The sequence below is a fragment of the Dendronephthya gigantea genome, unplaced genomic scaffold (assembly GCF_004324835.1).
Source record: "Dendronephthya gigantea isolate DGI-Jeju-01 unplaced genomic scaffold, DenGig_1.0 000149F, whole genome shotgun sequence".
Classification (NCBI taxonomy): domain Eukaryota; kingdom Metazoa; phylum Cnidaria; class Anthozoa; order Malacalcyonacea; family Nephtheidae; genus Dendronephthya; species Dendronephthya gigantea.
The window spans coordinates 193,904-213,854 of NW_021163159.1; the positions used below are offsets into that span (position 1 = coordinate 193,904).

General features: G+C 37.6%; 17 non-coding genes across 17 annotated transcripts; 10 read left to right on the top strand and 7 right to left on the bottom strand.

The window, feature by feature from the left end:
* Positions 1–695: 695 nt before the first annotated feature.
* Positions 696–767, bottom strand: Trnam-cau. The gene has a single exon. It is a non-coding gene; the product is annotated as a tRNA-Met (tRNA).
* A 566-nt stretch (positions 768–1,333) lies between these two features.
* Trnat-ugu lies at positions 1,334–1,406 on the bottom strand. Its single transcript has one exon. It is a non-coding gene; the product is annotated as a tRNA-Thr (tRNA).
* A 2,887-nt stretch (positions 1,407–4,293) lies between these two features.
* On the top strand, positions 4,294–4,366 carry Trnat-cgu. Its single transcript has one exon. It is a non-coding gene; the product is annotated as a tRNA-Thr (tRNA).
* A 155-nt stretch (positions 4,367–4,521) lies between these two features.
* Trnat-agu lies at positions 4,522–4,594 on the top strand. The gene has a single exon. It is a non-coding gene; the product is annotated as a tRNA-Thr (tRNA).
* Positions 4,595–5,330: 736 nt separating this feature from the next.
* On the top strand, positions 5,331–5,412 carry Trnas-uga. The gene has a single exon. It is a non-coding gene; the product is annotated as a tRNA-Ser (tRNA).
* Positions 5,413–5,842: 430 nt separating this feature from the next.
* Trnap-ugg lies at positions 5,843–5,914 on the top strand. Its single transcript has one exon. It is a non-coding gene; the product is annotated as a tRNA-Pro (tRNA).
* A 508-nt stretch (positions 5,915–6,422) lies between these two features.
* Positions 6,423–6,495, top strand: Trnat-cgu. Its single transcript has one exon. It is a non-coding gene; the product is annotated as a tRNA-Thr (tRNA).
* Positions 6,496–7,459: 964 nt separating this feature from the next.
* Trnas-uga lies at positions 7,460–7,540 on the top strand. The gene has a single exon. It is a non-coding gene; the product is annotated as a tRNA-Ser (tRNA).
* Positions 7,541–8,028: 488 nt separating this feature from the next.
* Positions 8,029–8,101, bottom strand: Trnat-ugu. The gene has a single exon. It is a non-coding gene; the product is annotated as a tRNA-Thr (tRNA).
* A 1,033-nt stretch (positions 8,102–9,134) lies between these two features.
* Trnam-cau lies at positions 9,135–9,206 on the bottom strand. Its single transcript has one exon. It is a non-coding gene; the product is annotated as a tRNA-Met (tRNA).
* A 577-nt stretch (positions 9,207–9,783) lies between these two features.
* Positions 9,784–9,856, bottom strand: Trnat-ugu. The gene has a single exon. It is a non-coding gene; the product is annotated as a tRNA-Thr (tRNA).
* Positions 9,857–10,697: 841 nt separating this feature from the next.
* Trnaq-cug lies at positions 10,698–10,769 on the top strand. The gene has a single exon. It is a non-coding gene; the product is annotated as a tRNA-Gln (tRNA).
* Positions 10,770–10,899: 130 nt separating this feature from the next.
* Positions 10,900–10,971, bottom strand: Trnam-cau. The gene has a single exon. It is a non-coding gene; the product is annotated as a tRNA-Met (tRNA).
* Positions 10,972–11,543: 572 nt separating this feature from the next.
* Positions 11,544–11,616, bottom strand: Trnat-ugu. The gene has a single exon. It is a non-coding gene; the product is annotated as a tRNA-Thr (tRNA).
* Positions 11,617–12,460: 844 nt separating this feature from the next.
* On the top strand, positions 12,461–12,532 carry Trnaq-cug. Its single transcript has one exon. It is a non-coding gene; the product is annotated as a tRNA-Gln (tRNA).
* A 512-nt stretch (positions 12,533–13,044) lies between these two features.
* Trnat-cgu lies at positions 13,045–13,117 on the top strand. Its single transcript has one exon. It is a non-coding gene; the product is annotated as a tRNA-Thr (tRNA).
* A 156-nt stretch (positions 13,118–13,273) lies between these two features.
* Trnat-agu lies at positions 13,274–13,346 on the top strand. Its single transcript has one exon. It is a non-coding gene; the product is annotated as a tRNA-Thr (tRNA).
* Positions 13,347–19,951: the final 6,605 nt, after the last annotated feature.

Below are 19,951 nucleotides of genomic sequence, written 5' to 3' on the forward strand. Positions count from 1 at the left end.
GTCACCGGGGTCAGTGGTTCAACTCCGCTCGCTCCTTCCTGTTTTATAAACTAAAGTAAAATTAAATATTTTTATGGTACCCATTAGTGCATGAAAAATCCCAATTTATTTTCGTGGGAAAAAGCCGTACGTTTGATAAACAATCCATGCAGTTTAGGTTTTTTGAATGACTCTCTGGGACACATGCATGTTCTATATTATATTTGTAAACCAGGGCTCCATACCTGGAATAGGGGGAATATATGTAAATACTTCATCTTAATAATGTGCGTGTATAAAGACTATACATCGCAGCGCGGGTCAGATGTATATGATGAGTCGTCAAAAGATTGCAGAATACGTATTCGGAAGAAAAATTGAACTTTTTCAAGCTATTCAAAAGGTTTCTCTTTGATAGCGGTAAAGAAATACACGATTGGGAACCAGCGATTAGGTTTCCGGGTTGAAATGTCTCAAACACCAATTTCTGCTATGTCTTTCTGTAGATGGTTAGGTTCTGTGGTGTAATGGTTAGCACTTCGGACTCTGAATCCGGGAATCCGAGTTAAATTCTCGGTAGAACCTTGCTGAAACTGTTAATTTTATGTCTTTATGTAATCTTTTTAGCTCTGGTTTTCTCTTATAGCCCATTTGAGAAAAAATACATGTTTTTGAATAAGATTTCGAAAAGATCTTTTTTATTGAAATGATAACTTTAGCAGGAAATGGTTTCGATCCATTGACCTCTGGGTTATGGGCCCAGCACGCTTCCACTGCGCAACCCTGCTTGCTACACACTGCTTCTATGCTATGAATATAAAACTTGTGCTATTTCGAATACCGTAAGAACAGCAAGAAATGTTCTTTTAGGAGAATAGCATCAAACAGGTATGCACGATCAGGGAGTGTAGCTCAGTGGTAGAGCATTCGACTGCAGATCGAGAGGTCAGTTCAACTCCGCTCGCTCCCTTCTCTTTTATCAATGAAAAAAAAATCCAACATTTTTATCGTACTAATTAGTGAATTAAAAAACCCAAATTTATTTTCGTTCCAACAATCCGTTTGATTGATAAATAATCCGTGCAGTTTAGTGTTTTTTCAATAACTCTCTGGGACACATGCATGTTCTATAAATTTGTAAAACGGGAGTCCATACCTGGAATACAGGGAATATAATTACTTTATCTTAATAATGGGCGTGCATAGATATACTGTAGAGCCAGGAAGTTCTCAGTAATTTTTCTAGGTGTTTATGTCCTGTGGTGTAATGGTTAGCACTTCGGGCTCTGAGTAGGATAAATTATATTGTTGCTATAGTTGCCTATATACTTTTGTAAATACGAAAGTATGCAAAAGCCTCATCAGAGAGTTGAACTCTGGACCCCTGGTTTACAAGACCAGTGCTCTAACCACTGAGCTAATGAGGCGTATGTGCAAGCTTAACACGAATATAATTGTATGAATACTTTATCTTAATAATGTGGATGCGCGTAGCAAACTACATAATTATATATTATGCAGCCAACATTCGTCAGTAAGTTTGATAGATTTTTAGGGTCTGTGGTGTAATGGTTAACACTTCGGACTCTGACTTCGAGAATCGGAGTTCAATTTTTGGTAGAAACTCTTTGAAATCATTCATTCTCCGTCTTTATGTATTTTTTTATTTCAGGCTTTCTCTTATAGGTATCTAAGAATATAGCATATGACAGGTATGCTGCATGGAACGCTCAGAGAGAGTAGCATATAGTGGTAGAGCATCCGACTTCAGGTTGACAGGTCACTGCGGTCAGTGGTTCAACTCCGCTCGCTCCTTCCTGTTTTATAAATTAAAGAAAAATTAAATATTTTTATGGTACCCATTAGTGCATGAAAAATCCCAATTTATTTTCGTGGGAAAAAGCCGTACGTTTGATAAACAATCCATGCAGTTTAGGTTTTTTGAATGACTTTCTGGGACACATGCATGTTCTATATTATATTTGTAAACCAGGGCTCCATACCTCGTATAGGGGGAATATATGTAAATACTTCATCTTAATAATGTGCGTGTATATAGACTATACATCACAGCGCGGGTCAGATGTATATGATTTGTCGTCAAAAGATTGCAGAATACGTATTCGGAAGAAAAATTCAACTTTTTCATGCAATTCAAAAGGTTTCTCTTTGATAGCGGTACAGAAATACACGATTGGGAACCAGCGATTAGGTTTCCGGGTTGAAATGTCTCAAACACCATTTTCTGCTGTGTCTTTCTGTAGATGGTTAGTTCTGTGTGAAATGGTTAGCACTTCGGACTCTGAATCCGGGCATCCGAGCTCAATTCTCGGTAGAACCTTGCTGGAACTGTTAATTTTATGTCTTTATGTAAATTTTTTAGCTCTGGTTTTCTCTTATAGCCAATTTGAGAAAAAATACATGTTTTCGAATAAGATTTCGAAAAGATCTTTTTTATTGAAATGATAACTTTAGCAGGAAATGGTTTCGATCCATTGACTTCTAGGTTATGGGCCCGGCACGCTTCCACTGCGCCACCCTGCTTGCTACACACTTCTGCTATGCTATGAATATAAAACTTGTGCTATTTCGAATAAGGTAAGAACAGCTAGAAATGTTCTTTTAGGAGAATAGCATCAAACAGGTATGCACGATCAGGGAGTGTAGCTCAGTTGTTCAGCATTCGACTGCAGATCGAGAGGTCAGTGGTTCAACTCCGCTCGCTCCCTTCTCTTTTATCAATGAAAAAAAAAATCCAACATTTTTATCGTACTAATTAGTGAATTAAAAAACCCAAATTTATTTTCGTTCCAACAATCCGTTTGATTGATAAATAATCCTTGCAGTTTAGTGTTTCTTCAATGACTCTCTGGGACACATGCATGTTCTATAAATTTGTAAAACGGGAGTCCATACCTGGAATACAGCTAGGGAATATAATTACTTTATCTTAATAAAGGGCGTGCATAGATATACTGTAGAGCCAGGAAGTTCTCAGTAATTTTTCTAGGTGTTTATGTCCTGTGGTGTAATGGTTAGCACTTCGGGCTCTGGGTAGGATAAATTATATAGTTGCTAGAGTTGCCTTTATACTTTTGTAAATACAAAAGTATGCAAAAGCCTCATCATAGAGATGAACTCTGGACCTCTGGTTTACAAAATCATTGCTCTAACCACTGAGCTAATGAGGCGTATGTGCAAGCTTAACACGAATATAATTATATGAATTTTTTATCTTAATAATGTGCATGCGCGAAGCAAACTACATAATTTTATATTATGCAGTCAACATTCGTCAGTAAGTTTGATAGATTTTTAGGGTCTGTGGTGTAATGGTTATCACTTCGGACTCTAACTTCGAGAATCGGAGTTCAATTCCTGGTAGAAACTCTTTTAAAACATTCATTCTCCGTCTTTATGTATTTTTTTATTTCAAGCTTTCTCTTACAGGTATCTAAGAATATAGCATGTGACAGGTATGCTGCATAGAACGCTCAGAGAGAGTAGCATATAGTGGTTAGGCATCCGACTGCTGGTTGACAGGTCACTGGGGTCAGTGGTTCAACTCCGCTCGCTTCTTCCTGTTCTATAAATTAAAGAAAAGTTAAATATTTCTATGGTACCCATTAGTGCATGAAAATTCCCAATTTAATTTCGTGGCGAACAGCCGTACGTTTGATAAACAATCCATGCAGTTTAGGTTTTTTGAATGACTCTCTGGGATACATGCATGTTCTATATTATATTTTTAAACCAGAGCACCATACCTGGAAGAGGGGAATATTTATAAAAATACTTCATCTTAATAATGCGCGTGTATAGACTATACATCACATTACGGGTCAGATGTGTATGATGAGCTGTCAATAAAAAAGCAGTGCTAAACTCAAGTTGCAATCTCCAGATAAACTTTTTCCATGCAGTATCAATGCTATCAATATACATTCAAGGAGGAGATCTATATAGTATGCATAAATGTAGACGTTGTAGACCTTATCAATCATCATATACAAGTACTGAACATCAGGAAAATGAATTCGTGCGTCTTTTTTATAGTGCGTGGCACATTTTTCATAACCCAAGAATAATTTGTAACTCAAAAATAACACTGTAACATTTTCAACTATCATATCACCGCGTATGATTACCATTGCCATCGTCTACAGGATAATCTCAGTAACGGTGTTTGTGAAAGCTACAGAATTGATCGACCAAACTTTAACACTAATATTTTTCCTTTTAGTTTTAGCTTGGCAGGAATAACTATTTTTCGCCGATGATTCATTTTACCTTTTTCAAAAGTATTACGGGTTTGCCTTATTAGGTCAGTGGTTAGAGCACTGGTCTCGTAAACCAGGGGTCCGGAGTTCAACTCTTTGATAAGGCTTGATTTTTTTTAACTGTGTATGGTAAGGGTGAGTAAAAGACTTAAATATTTGTGATCATTACGCATTTAATAATCGCCGTGAAAAAATTTACCTGCAAAATACGTTTTTTGAAACATTTGTTTACATTTCTATTCGCGCAAGTTTTTTTCTGGGTGCCTCCTTAGCTCAGTGGTTAGAGCAGTGGTCTAGTAAACCAGGGGTCCAGAGTTCGAATCTCTGAGGAGGCTTTCCACATTTTCAACTTAAACTTAAAAAGTATCTACGAACATGAACGAGTGTTTTGACCGGCTTCTTGTATATAGCGATACTGAACAAAGTTTCATGACTTGTTCTTTATAAATCAATATCTATAATAATTCATTGGGTTTTATTGACATGTGTTCCATTGTTATCATCAACCAAGGGCAAAGCTTGTTCATATAGGTAACGTACCTAACCCTTAAACTTGGGCATGGTAAATAATGAAACTTCTTATGTAGGCTCATCTTATATAAGTTCTAATTTGAAATAAAAAAGCGTGTAATATCTTATACTTTAGAGAACAACTATAATAAAAATAAAAACTTAACCCCATGACCAAAACTGCTAAGGCTCGAAATCAGAATTAGCAGCCATTGATTGCAGTTTCATTGCTGTCTCGGATATGCTGCTGAATGCTGTGATGAACAATCACTGATGCATGATCTATTTACACGCCCTGTGAACTGCCTGATTTCTATCAATAATTAATTCCTATGATAAAAGCTTCCGCCAACCGTCACAGCGAGTTCCCCGAGACCCTTTCTTTTTTCTCAGTCTTATTATAATTCCAAAATTCTGCTGGCAATTGAAAAGCAGTTTGGAAGGCATACCAATTCCAGAGAACCTATTAATGTGCCCACGACGTAAAATCTGTGGTAAAATAAACAGGTAAGTTCCAAGCTATCCGTGTTAGAGCAAAATAAGCGACTCCTAAGCAATTATGTAGTCGTGGTCGAGTGGTTAAGGCGACAGACTTGAAATCTGTTGGGATATTCCCGCGCAGGTTCAAATCCTGCCGACTACGACTCTTGATAGTCCGAAAGATGTTCATGTAACACGGAGAAATTGTTTGCCACCAGGTGGAATTTCGTTTCAAAACATACGACATAATATTTTTCTTCATTTTTTAAAAAATACCAGTAAGAGCAGTTAAAATTTCTAATACTTGATGCAAAATGGTTAATATTATACCCTTTTAACGCAAATTTATGCATTCCCATTCGGTTTCAAAAAAAAATGTAAATAATTATGGTGATTGGACTAAAACGTAATTACCTCTTTTCAAAGGGACCTCTATTCAGAAATTATTGCTCTTTTATAGGCTTGTTTTCAACAGCAAAATGGGATGTTTTCCGCACGAATTAACGGAAGTCTCTTGAACCTTAGTTTTTCATGTAATATACCGGATTTTTTTAAAATTTCACCGAAAGATAATGAACTATTTCCCCAGGTGTGGCTTGCTGGTCTAGTGGTATGATTCTCGCTTTGGGTGCGAGAGGTCACGGGTTCGATTCCCGTGCAAGCCCTGATCGCCCTCATAACTTAAAATTTTTGCGCGATTGAGTTTCTTTATTAGCTTTTAAGAAAGAAAGCAGTGTTGAACTCAAGTTGCAATCTCCCGATAAAACTTTTCCCATGCAGCATCAATCCTATCAATATACATGCAAGGAGGAGATCTAGTATGCATAAATGTAGACGTTGTAAACATGTCAACAATGAAGACGTTGTCAATCATCATACAAGTACTGAACATCAGGAAAATGAATTCGTGCGACTTTTTATAGTGCGTGGCACATTTTTCATAACCCAATTTGTAACTCAGAAATAACACTGTAACATTTTCAACTATCATATCACCGTATGATTACCATTGCCATCGTCTACAGGATAATCTCAGTAACGGTGTTTGTGAAAGCTACAGAATTGATCGACCAAACTTTAACACTAATATTTTTCCTTTTAGTTTTAGCTTGGCAGGAATAACTATTTTTCGCCGATGATTCATTTTACCTTTTTCAAAAGTATTACGGGTTTGCCTTATTAGCTCAGTGGTTAGAGCACTGGTCTCGTAAACCAGGGGTCCGGAGTTCAACTCTCTGATAAGGCTTGATTTTTTTAACTGTGTATGGTAAGGGTGAGTAAAAGACTTAAATATTTGTGATCATTACGCATTTGATAATCGCCGTGAAAAAATTTACCTGCAAAATACGTTTTTTGAAACATTTGTTTACATTTCTATTCGCGCAAGGTTTTTTTCTGGGTGCTTCCTTATCTCAGTGGTAAGAGCACTGGTCTAGTAAACCAGGGGTCCAGAGTTCGAATCTCTGAGGAGGCTTTCCACATTTTCAACTTAAACTTAATAAGTATCTACGAACATGAACGAGTGTTTTGACCGGCTTCTTGTATATAACGATACTGAACAAAGTTTCATGACTTGTTCTTTATAAATCAATATCTATAATAATTCATTGGGTTTTATTGACATGTGTTCCATTTTATCATCAACCAAGAGCAAAGCTTGTTCATATAGGTAACGTATACCTAACCCTTAAACTTGGGCATGGTAAATAATGAAACTTCTTATGTAGGCTCATCTTATATAAGTTCTAATTTGAAATAAAAAAGCGTGTAATATCTTATACTGTAGAGAACAACTAATAAAAATAAAAATTTAACGCCCCTGACCAAAACTGCTAAGGCTCGAAATCAGAATTAGCAGCCATTGATTGCAGTTGAATTGCTGTCTCGGATATGCTGCTGAATGCTGTGATGCACAATCACTGATGCATGATCTATTTACACGCCCTGTGAACTGCCTGATTTCTATCAATAATTAATTCCTATGATAAAAGCTTCCGCCAACCGTCACAGCGAGTTCCCCGAGACCCTTTGCTTTTTTTCAGTCTTATTATAATTCCAAAATTCTGCTGGCAATTGAAAAGCAGTTTGGAAGGCATACCAATTCCAGAGAACCTATTAATGTGCCCACGACGTAAAATCTGTGGTAAAATAAACAGGTAAGTTCCAAGCTATCCGTGGTAAAGCAAAATAAGCGACTCCTAAGCAATTATGTAGTCGTGGCCGAGTGGTTAAGGCGACAGACTTGAAATCTGTTGGGATATTCCCGCGAAGGTTCAAATCTGCCGACTACAACCTCTATAGTCTGGAAGATGTTCATAGAAATTGTTTGCCACCAGGTGGAATTTCGTTTCAAATTTCAAAACATACGACATATTTTTTTAATTTTTAGAAATACCAGTCAGAGCAGTTAAAATTTCTAATACTTGATGTGAAATGGTTAATATTATACCCTTTTAACGCAAATTTATGCATTTCCATTCGGTTACTAAAAAATGTAAAACAGGGGGTGTAGCTTAGTGGTAGAGCATTCGACTCCACATGCATGTTCTAAAAATTTGTAAAACGGGGGTCCATACCTGGAATACAGGGATATATAAACTTTATCTTAATAATGGGCGTGCATAGATATACTGTAGAGCCAGGAATTTCTCAGTTATTTTTCTAGGTGTTTATGTCCCGTGGTGTAATGATTAGCACTTCGGGCTCTGAGTAGGATAAATTATATAGTTGCTATAGTTGCCTATATACTTTTGTAAAAGTTTTTACAAAAGTATGCAAAAGCCTCATCAGAGAGTTGAACTCTGGACCCCTGGTTTACAAGACCAGTGCTCTAACCACTCAGCTAATGAGGCGTATGTGCAAGCTTAACACGTATATTATATGAATACTTTATCCTAATAATGTGCATGCGCGTAGCAAATTACATATTTATACTATGCAGCCAACATTCGTCAGTAAGTTTGATAGATTTTAAGGGTCTGTGGTGTAATGGTTATCACTTCGGACCTGACGTCGAGAATCGGAGTTCAATTCTTGGTAGAACTCTTTGAAAACATTCATTCTCCGTCTTATGTATTTTTATTTCAGGCTTTCTCTTACAGGTATCTAAGAATATAGCATATGACAGGTATGCTGCATGGTACGCTCAGAGAGAGTATCATACAGTGGTAGGGCATCCGACTGCTGGTTGACAGGTCACTGCGGTCAGTGGTTCAACTCCGCTCGCTCCTTCCTGTTTTATAAATTAAAGAAAAATTAAATATTTTTATGGTACCCATTAGTGCATGAAAATCCCAATTTATTTCGTGGGAAAAAGCCGTACGTTTGATAAACAATCCATGCAGTTTAGGTTTTTTGAATGACTTTCTGGGACACATGCATGTTCTTATATATTTGTAAACCAGGGCTCCATACCTCGTATAGGGGGAATATATGTAAATACTTCATCTTAATAATGTGCGTGTATATAGACTATACATCACAGCGCGGGTCAGATGTATATGATGAGTCGTCAAAAGATTGCAGAATACGTATTCGGAAGAAAAATTGAACTTTTTCATGCTATTCAAAAGGTTTCTCTTTGATAGCGGTACAGAAATACACCATTGAGAACCAGCGATTATATTTCCGGGTTGAAATGTCTCAAACACCATTTTCTGCTGTGTCTTTCTGTAGATGGTTAGGTTCTGTGGTGTAATGGTTAACACTTCGGAAACCGAATCCGGGAATCCGAGTTCAATTCTCGGTAGAACCTTGCGGGAACTGCTAATTTTATGTCTTTATGTAAATTTTTTAGCTCTGGTTTTCTCTTATAGCCCATTTGAGAAAAAATATATGTTTTTGATTAAGATTTCGAAAAGATCTTTTTTATTGAAATGATAACTTTAGCAGGAAATGGTTTCGATCCATCGACCTCTGGGTTATGGGCCCAGCACGCTTCCACTGCGCCACCCTGCTTGCTACCCACTTGCTTCTATGCTATTAATATAAAACTTGTGCTATTTCGAAAAAGGTAAGAACAGCAAGAAATGTTCTTTTAGGAGAATAGCATCAAATAGGTATGCACGATCAGGGAGTGTAGCTCAGTGGTAGAGCATTCGACTGCAGATCGAGAGGTCAGTGGTTTAACTCCGCTAGCTCCCTTCCCTTTTTATTAATGAAAAAAAAATCCAACATTTTTATCATACTAATTAGTGAATTAAAAAACCCAAATTTATTTTCGTTCAAACAATCCGTTTGATTGATAAATAATCCTTGCAGTTTAGTGTTTTTTCAATGACTCTCTGGGACACATGCATGTTCTATAAATTTGTAAAACGGGAGTCCATACCTGGAATACAGGGAATATAATTACTTTATCTTAATAATGGGCGTGCATAGATATACTGTAGAGCCAGGAATTTCTCAGTAATTTTTCTAGGTCTTTATGTCCTGTGGTGTAATGGTTAGCACTTCGGGCTCTGAGTAGGATAAATTATATAGTTGCTATAGTTGCCTATATACTTTTGTAAAAATTTTTACAAAAGTATGCAAAAGCCTCATCAGAGAGTCGAACTCTGGACCCCTGGTTTACAAGACCAGTGCTCTAACCACTGAGCTAGTGAGGCGTACGTGCAAGCTTAACACGAATATAATTATATGAATACTTTATCCTAATAATGTGCTTGCGCGTAGCAAACTACATTTAATATATGCAGCCAACATTCGTCAGTAAGTTTGATAGATTTTTAGGGTCTGTGGTGTAATGGTTATCACTTCGGACTCTGACTTCGAGAATCGGAGTTCAACTCTTGGTAGATCTAGAAACTCTTTGAAAACATTCATTCTCCGCCTTTATGTATTTTTTTATTTCAGGCTTTCTCTTACAGGTATCTAAGAATATAGCATATGACAGGTATGTTGCATGGAACGCTCAGAGAGAGTAGCATATAGTGGTAGAAAATCCGACTGCAGGTTGACAGGTCACTGGGGTCAGTGGTTCAACTCCGCTCGCTTCTTCCTGTTCTATAAATTAAAGAAAAATTAAATATTTTTATGATACCCATTAGTGCATGAAAAATCCCAATTTATTTTCGTGGGAAAAAGCCGTACGTTTCATAAACAATCCATGCAGTTTAGGTTTTTTGAATGACTCTCTGGGACACATGCATGTTCTATATTATATTTGTAAACCAGGGCTCCATACCTCGAATGGGGAATATATGTAAATACTTCATCTTAATAATGTGCGTGTATATAGACTATACATCACAGCCCGGGTCAGATGTATGATGAGTCGTCAAAAGATTGCAGAATACGTATTCGGAAGAAAAATTGAACTTTTCATGCTATTCAAAAGGTTTCTCTTTGATAGCGGTACAGAAATACACGATTGGGAACCAGCGATTAGATTTCCGGGTTGAAATGTCTCAAACACCAATTTCTGCTGTGTCTTTCTGTAGATGGTTAGGTTCTGTGGTGTAATGGTTAGCACTTCGGACTCTGAATCCGGGAATCCGAGTTCAATTCTCGGTAGAACCTTGCTTGAACTGTTAATTTTATGTCTTTATGTAAATTTTTTAGCTCTGGTTTTCTCTTATAGCCCATTTGAGAAAAAATACATGTTTTTGAATAAGATTTCGAAAAGATCTTTTTATTGAAATGATAACTTTAGCAGGAAATGGTTTCGATCCATTGACCTCTGGGTTATGGGCCCAGCACGCTTCCACTGCGCCACCCTGCTTGCTACACACTGCTTCTATGCTATGAATATAAAACTTGTGCTATTTCGAATAAGGTAAGAACAGCAGGAAATGTTCTTTTAGGAGAATAGCATCAAACAGGTATGCACGATCAGGGAGTGTAGCTCAGTGGTAGAGCATTCTAGTGCAGATCGAGAGGTCAGTGGTTCAACTCCGCTCGCTACCTTCTCTTTTATCAATGAAAAAAAAATGCAACATTTTTATCGTACTAATTAGTGAATTAAAAAACGCAAATTTATTTTCATTCCAACAATCCGTTTGATTGATTGATAAATAACCTTGCAGTTTATTGTTTATTCAATGACTCTCTGGGACACATGCATGTTCTATACATTTGTAAAACGGGAGTCCATACCTGGAATACAGGGAATATAATTACCTTATCTTAATAATGGGCGTGCATAGATATACTGTAGGGCCAGGAATTTCTCAGTAATTTTTCTAGGTGTTTATGTCCTGTGGTGTAATGGTTTGCACTTCGGGCTCAAAGTAGGATAAATTATATAGTTGCTATATTTGCCTATATACTTTTGTAAATACGAAAGTATGCAAAAGCCTCATCAGAGAGTTGAACTCTGGACCCCTGGTTTACAAGACCAGTGCTCTAACCACTGAGCTAATGAGGCGTATGTGCAAGCTTAACACGAATATAATTATATGAATACTTTATCTTAATAATGTGCATGCACGTAGCAAACTACGTAATTATATATTATGCAGCCAACAGTCGTCAGTAAGTTTGATAGATTTTTAGGGTCTGTGGTGTAATGGTTATCACTTCGGACTCTGACGTCGAGAATCGGAGTTCAATTCTGGGTAGAAACTCTTTGAAATCATTCATTCTCCGTCTTTATGCTTTTTTTTATTTCACCCTTTCTCTTACAGGTATCTAAGAATATAGCATATGACAGGTATGCTGCATGGAACGCTCAGAGAGAGTAGCATATAGTGGTAGAGCATCCGACTGCAGGTTGACAGGTCACTGGGGTCAGTGGTTCAACTCCGGTCGCTCCTTCCTGTTTTATAAACTAAAGAAAAATTAAATATTTTTATCGTACCCATTAGTGCATGAAAAATCCCAATTTATTTTCGTGGGAAAAAGCCGTACGTTTGATAAACAATCCATGCAGTTTAGGTTTTTTGAATGACTCTCTGGGACACATGCATGTTCTATATTATATTTGTAAACCAGGGCTCCATACCTGGAATAGGGGGAATATATGTAAATACTTCATCTTAATAATGTGCGTGTATATAGACTATACATCACAGCACGGGTCAGATGTATATGATGAGTCGTCAAGAGATTGCAGAATACGTATTCGGAAGAAAAATTGAACTTTTTCATGCTATTCAAAAGGTTTCTCTTTGATAGCGGTAAAGAAATACACGATTAGGAACCAGCGATTAGATTTCCGGGTTGAAATGTCTCAAACACCAATATCTGCTGTGTCTTTCAGTAAATGGTTAGGTTCTGTGGTGTAATGGTTAGCACTTCGGACTCTGAATCCGGGAATCCGAGTTCAATTCTCGGTAGAACCTTGCTGGAACTGTTAATTTTATGTTTTTATGTAAATTTTTTAGCTCTGGTTTTCTCTTATAGCCCATTTGAGAAAAAATACATGTTTTTGAATAACATTTCGAAAAGATCTTTTTTATTGAAATGATAACTTTAGCAGGAAATGGTTTCGATCCAGTGACTTCTGGGTTATGGGCCCAGCACGCTTCCACTGCGCCACCCTGCTTGCTACACACTGCTGCTATGCTATGAATATAAAACTTGTGCTATTTCGAATAAGGTAAGAACAGCAAGAAATGTTCTTTTAGGAGAATAGCATCAAACAGGTATGCACGATCAGGGAGTGTAGCTCAGTGGTAGAGCACACTATGATAAAAGCTTCCGCCAACCGTCACAACGAGTTCCCCGAGACCCTTTCTTTTTTTTCAGTCTTATTATAATTCCAAAATTCTGCTGGCAATTGAAAAGCAGTTTGGAAGGCATACCAATTCCACAGAACCTATTAATGTGCCCACGACGTAAAAACTACGGGTTTGCCTTATTAGCTCAGTGGTTAGAGCACTGGTCTCGTAAACCAGGGGTCCGGAGTTCAACTCTCTGATAAGGCTTAATTTTTTTTAACTGTGTATGGTTAGGGTGAGTAAAAGACTTAAATATTTGTGATCATTACGCATTCAATAATCGCCGTGAAAAAATTTACCTGCAAAATACGTTTTTTGAAACATTTGTTTACATTTCTATTTGCGCGTGCTTTTTTTCTGGGTGCCTCCTCAGCTCAGTGGTTAGAGCACTGGTCTAGTAAACCAGGGGTCCGGAGTTCGAATCTCTGAGGAGGCTTTCCACATTTTCCACTTAAACTTAATAAGTATCTACGAACATGAACGAGTGTTTTGACCGGCTTCTTGTATATAACGATACTGAACAAAATTTAAGACTTGTTCTTTATAAATCAATATCTATAATAATTCATTGTGTTTTATTGTGTTCTATTGTTATCATCAACCAACAGCAAAGCTTGTTGATATAGGTAACGTACCTACCGCTTAAACTTGGGCATGTTAAATAATGAAACTTCTTAGGTAGCCTTATCTTATATAGATTCTAATTTGAAATAAAAAAGCGTGTAATATATTATACTGCAGAGAACAAATAATAAAAATAAAAACTTAACGTCCATGACCAAAACCGCTAAGGCTCGAAAGCAGAATTAGCAGCCATTGATTGCGGTTGAATTGCTGTGTCGGATATGCTGCTGAATGCTCAATCACTGATGCATGATCTATTTACACGCCCTGTGAACTGCCTGATTTCTATCAATTATCAATTCCTATGATAAAAGCTTCCTCCAACCGTCACAGCGAGTTCCACGAGACCCTTTGTTTTTTCTCTCTCTTATTATAATCCCAAAATTCTGCTGGCAATTGAAAAGCAGTTGGGAAGGCATACCAATTCCAGAGAACCTATTAATGTGCCGACGACGTAAAATCTGTGGTAAAATAAACAGGAAAGTTCCAAGCTATCAGTGGTAAAGCAAAATAAGCGACTCCTAAGCAATTATGTAGTCGTGGCCGGGTGGTTAAGGCGACAGACTTGAAATCTGCTGGGATATTCCCACCAGGTGGAATTTCGTTTCAAAACATACGACATAGTTGTTTTTTGCATTTTTTAGAAAATACCAGTCAGAGTAGTTAAAATTTTTAATACCTGATGTGAAATCGTTAATATCATACCCTTTTAACGCAGGTGGCAAAATTTATGCATTCTGATTCGGTTACTAAAAAATAATGTAAATAAACATGGTGTTTGGACTAAAACGAAATTACCTCTTGTCAAAGGGACCTCTATTCAGAAATTATTGCTCCTTTATAGGCTCATTTTCAACAGCAAAATGGGATGTTTTCCGCACGAATTAACGGAAGTCTCTTAAACCCTAGTTTTTCATGTTATGTGCCGGAATTTTTTTAAATTATTGAAAGATAGTGAACTATTTCCCCAGGTGTGGCTTGCTGGTCTAGTGTTCTCGGGTTCAATTCCTGTGCAAGCCCTGGTTGTTCTTTCCACTTGAAAGAACTCTTTGTTAGATTATAATTTGTTAATTATTTTATTGGCGTGGTGTATTTTTTCGGGACAGAATACAGTATACCCCAAACACACTCTCATGCACTCAGTAACTTATTCTTAATACTAGAAATACATGCATGCATGCGAAATCCCCTTGCCTGAAGCAATAAACATATATGTGACCGGCTGCCGGTCAAATAATCACAGGGAAATATATATTTCCATCACTGAAATTCTATAATTATACTCGTTTCTGCTGAATGATCGAAGTCGTAAAGTAAAATCCTATATCTTGGTACAATTATAGTATCAATATCCGTCACTATTTGGCTCGAAATTACATTTTTATTTTATTGTGTGCGGAGATTATTCCGGGAACACTAGCTTTTGTCGATTTTAGTTAAAAGAGTGACCAGAAGCGTTTTGAGTTGGTTGTCCTATCGTTACAAAGAGAGTTGATGTAAGCTAATCTACTTTCCTTCATCATCTGCTTCTACAAGGTGCGCACGGACTTGCATCTGGGCCAGGGCCGTACCTAGAAGCGTTATTGGGGGGATGCATATCCATATATTCGTCATATGCCCGAATCATTTCTTTTGTATGCTATTGTTCCTATGGTATATAATCATGAATATATGAATATACACCCCCCTCCCCCCAATTAAGCGGTCTAGCTACGGCCTTGTTTCTGGCTAGGAAATGTTCTGTTGGTGATCTTTTAAGACGTTTCCGACTATATTGTTTTTCTTTTTAATTTCGTATAGTATATCTCCGTGGATTCATGGAACATGATAACGGTTTCCGAAAGATTTTAATGGAATATGTTCATTAACCGCATTAACAAATGCATCTTTCCAGCGTGACCAATCCCCATCAATGTCACCATCTGTTAGTTAATTAATTAAAAAGCAAAATAAAAATTTGGTCTTATATATACAGTATATATAAGCACCTCTTGCAATTTTAGAATTAGATGATTTTCTCAGTGCATTGGCTAACAGATGGACTATAATAAAAAGCAAATCAAGCTAATATCTGCGCTTTCTTACTTTTAGGATATATCCAGTCAATACTAGACAAATTCAAATTCTGCTCCTTCAGAGTAATACCTTTATCACAGGGGAGGAAACCAAAAAAAGGGGGAACTTATAAGAAATTTAAAAGATTGCACTGCATGTGATGTAGAAGTTAGAATTTGGTCAACTTACTGAGGTTTTCCCACATATGTAATCCACACAGTAAATATCACAAATGGCAAACACTGAGTGTAGATACCATATACCACACAGATTATTATTAAAAGGGTGTCAACTTCAGTAATCATGTTACAATGTAAATATATAGTGTCATAAGTGAGTAGCATTATTTGATCTTTAAACAATTTTACCCTTACACACTTGTTTACACAAAATTATAATTCAGCAAATGTACTATAATTGCAATTTTACAACCTATGATGATAAACTACAATGTAGGTAATATATTTTCCCCCGCTCGGATATTTACACCCACGATGTGTAAATGCGAAATCACAGTCGTCGCAATTATGCAATGGGCCTCACGAGTGACGCCATGGACGGTCTTATTCGTCTTATACGTTTTGCGTGTCCGCCAGTGTGAACTGCTAAGCTCCTGATTAGTCGCGAAAAAAAATTGGATTTTCAACTCTCATTTCGCAAAATTTTGATGAAATTTATAAATTTATGTTTTCATAAATATGGAATAAATGTATTTTTAATCAAACAAGACGCCTATCTAGGCGTAAGCTTGCGATGCTGCGCGCTGAAAGTACTCGGACTACTTAGCATCCTTCGCAGGCAACTCTGTGCAGTGTAAATTACTTGTGGATTGTGCTGTGAATATCGAGGAAGAATGCCTACATTTGCTATTACTAGAGATGCCTGCGGAGGAGGCTAGACACTACTGGCATCACTGGGCAATTACATGGATTGCTGTAGATTCTGCATTTGGCAATTATTTCTTAATTATATACTATTTAAAACAATTAACAAGAGTAGGAGTGTTTTATCATATATAAAACAGGACACGAGTGTTTTAGATGTGAAAAAACACGATCTACGCGTGTTTTAAATAGGAAGCCCTAAACTAGTAATATGACTTGTAGTTAGCCGTTTGTCGTTAGCTTGACGTCTATAGAGAGTTTTAGCTTGACGTTTTGCCTTCAACGGCTAACCGCAAACCGCGGCTTGTTTGCGGTTCACGTTTTCAACCGCTGGAGGTGTATTTTCACGTAGCTCGTTTACCTCAGCGAATTGTCATTGCAATAGTGTCTCGCTTATTTGTGTTAATTTTCCCGCCTGTCTTCAAAAAGTTTACCAGTTTTCTTTAGGAAAGCGACTACCACTATTCAATAACGCGACTGCCAATGTGGGCGGTTTACCATGATATCGTATTTCGATAGTCGCTTATTAATATTGATGTTCTTTTCAACCACTAGGTGTAACATTTGATTTAAAAAACCCCGAAGCATTAGAAATAGCTAAAAGCAATTTAACAGCGAAACTGTTTACTGAATGGCAATGTTGAATCATTCTAACATAAGGTATTGGTAAATGGCCGCAAACTAAAAGTCAAATTTGTAACAACGGCAACGTGAAACCGCGGTTTGCGGTTTGCCTTAAACGTCAAACTAAAACTCTCTCTCTCCAATGTCACAATACAACTGCTTTTTTATTATGTTAATTGCCAATTGGCTAGAAAAAATCAACTTTATCAACTAAACTTAATTTTGCAAGTATCTTATCATACACACGACAAGTCTCACTATTCATCATCGTTGCTGTCACAAACGTTTATCAGAAAACTAGAATTCGAATCACGTCGCAAACACCTTTTGCGACAAAGTTTGGAAAAACACTTAAGACACGCCCTGCTGCACACGAAAAGAAAACGAGCAAATATCGAAATAATTGCAAAGCATACAAGAAGAACAAGAATTGCAGGAAACATCCCTAAAATAAGAACTTCCAGCCATTTGAAAGCTTTGAAAACTGGCACAAAAGGTCCCTCGATATTTTGATGAGAACTAGAAAACACGGACCTAAACAGGTTGATCTGACCTAAAACAATAAAAAAAATCAAGGAAACGGACTCGAGGTTGTTCAAGAAAGAATTTTGAAATGGTTTAATTTTGAGATGAAGACAAAGGATGACAATGCAAGAAAGCGTCATGCAGAATAATCTGATGGATGGCTCGGTCACCACGCAAAAGATTACAACCAAAATAAATCGACGAGCAATCAAAATGCTCTGCCAATACAAAGCTCCACGCTTGCTCGTTTCATTTGGCTGTGCGTATGGACCTAGAAGCAACTCTTTTAAAGCGCTCAAATTTTCGCTTTCCTCGGCATGTTCGTCTTCAGATCGACATGCGATGCGAAATATCCTTTGGAACAAGAATGACACAGGACAAACTACAGCTAGGAGGAAATTTCTAACCGTTATTTTATGATGGTAAAGTTTGAACGGAATCCAAGCGAGAACGAAGATAAATGGAACGACAAAGATGGCATTGAAAACGAACGATGCATATTGCCACCATTCGTAGCATACGACGTTCCCATTGTAGAACCATCTGAGCTCGCCTGCAACGGGGACACAGCGAATTAGCGAAATGCTGACAGTAGCCAGGGTCACGTAGCCAAGGAACACTGTTTTGACGCTGGCTTGAAAGTAGGGAGAAATGTTAGGTCGAAGAGAACCTCTCTTGCAACAAATGAGGACGTGGAAGGCATAGAGAAGAAAGATCGCAGCGAGCGTCCCGAAGACCGGAACAACTTTGAAAAGAAGCTTTGTCTTTGGTGTCAGACCTGGAATAGGACAGACATAACCATGGTTTGTTAAGCCTGGTTGAAAATTGAAGAAGCCAAGGACGGGCGTGAGAAATTCACATTCAAAGAATTCGGTCAGTGAAGTCGACCAGAGAAGGAGTTGTGATATTTGGTAGAAATAAAAGATGATCTCCAATAAACCAGAAAATTGTCTTTTATCTTGTTTTGTTTGCTCTGATGAAGACAGCGATGGATTGTTTTGTTCAGTGTCGTCCTCAGGGACCAGATCAACGTGACGGTGTAAAGCCGTTTGCCGGTTTGCAAAGCGACTGCCAACTATAAACTTTTTAAACCAAAAAATCTGTCGTAAAGAATATTTTATCATTGGAGGTTTGAAGACGACGAGAGCTGCCATTAAGAAGACATACACTAGAAATACAATCCAGAACCAATGGTCGTTGCATTTTCGTGTTAAAGTACAGTTTGTTGACCACAGAGCCTCTGAATAGCCAGATGAACACATTCCACACATAAAACCAGTACGTTTACCTTGACATGCATTGTACTCAGTGCTGTCAGATGGCGGGGACTTGCAGTAGCCAAACGGGCAAGTGATGAAAGCCAACGTAGGTGGATCCGAACTTGTTTTATATCCCCAAAAGTTTGGCTTTGATCTAATGTATGGAACACATACTGCGCCTCGCGGGCATGGGAGGCACTGGAAACTAGAGTCTACCTTCAATCCTCTCGCCGTTCCTCTTTGCAAAGAGTAGAAGTTATAGTCACATTTCCTGCATGATAGAGCGAGTGCGCTTTCATCACGACTGTTTAGGCTGAAGTATTGATAATTACGCCTGTATTCTAAAAGCTCACTCACACTCAAACTCACTGAGTGCGAGATCAGTGCTGTAAAGTCGTAGGAAAGATGAGGCTACAAATTCCGTTCCATTACTCGTAATGATCTTCGGAATAGTTTGCCTAAACACACAATGTTTTCAATAAGTTTACCAGTTTTCTTTAAGAAAGCGACTACCACTATTCAATAACACGACTGGCAATATGGCGGTTTACCATGATATCGTATTTCGATAGTCGCATATTAAAATTGAGGTTCCTTTCAACCCATGCAGGTGTAAATAACATTTGATTTAAAACAACCCGAAGCATTAGAAATAGCTAAAGGCAATTTAACAGCGAAACTGTTTACTGAATGCCAATGTTGAATCATTCTAACATAAGGTATTGGTAAATGGCCGCGAACTAGAAGTCAAATTTGTAACAACGGCAACGTGAAACCGCGGTTTGCGGTTTGCCGTAAACGTCAAACTAAAACTCTCTTATGACAAACCGCTAACGGCAAATGGGAAACTTTAATTCCATGTTTACAGTCAGCTGTTGATCATAAGAGTTAAGATAAGGTTCAATTCAACATTGCAGAACCATAAGCTAATTACTGAACTGAAGAAAACGTGGAGAACTTGCCTGAAATTGCAATTTGAACTTTGAAGCTTGCAGGCGTTTGCCGTTAGCTGTTTGCCGCAAAAATCAGCTAAATGTCCCTAATAGGGAGCTTTAGCAGTCACTACGAGT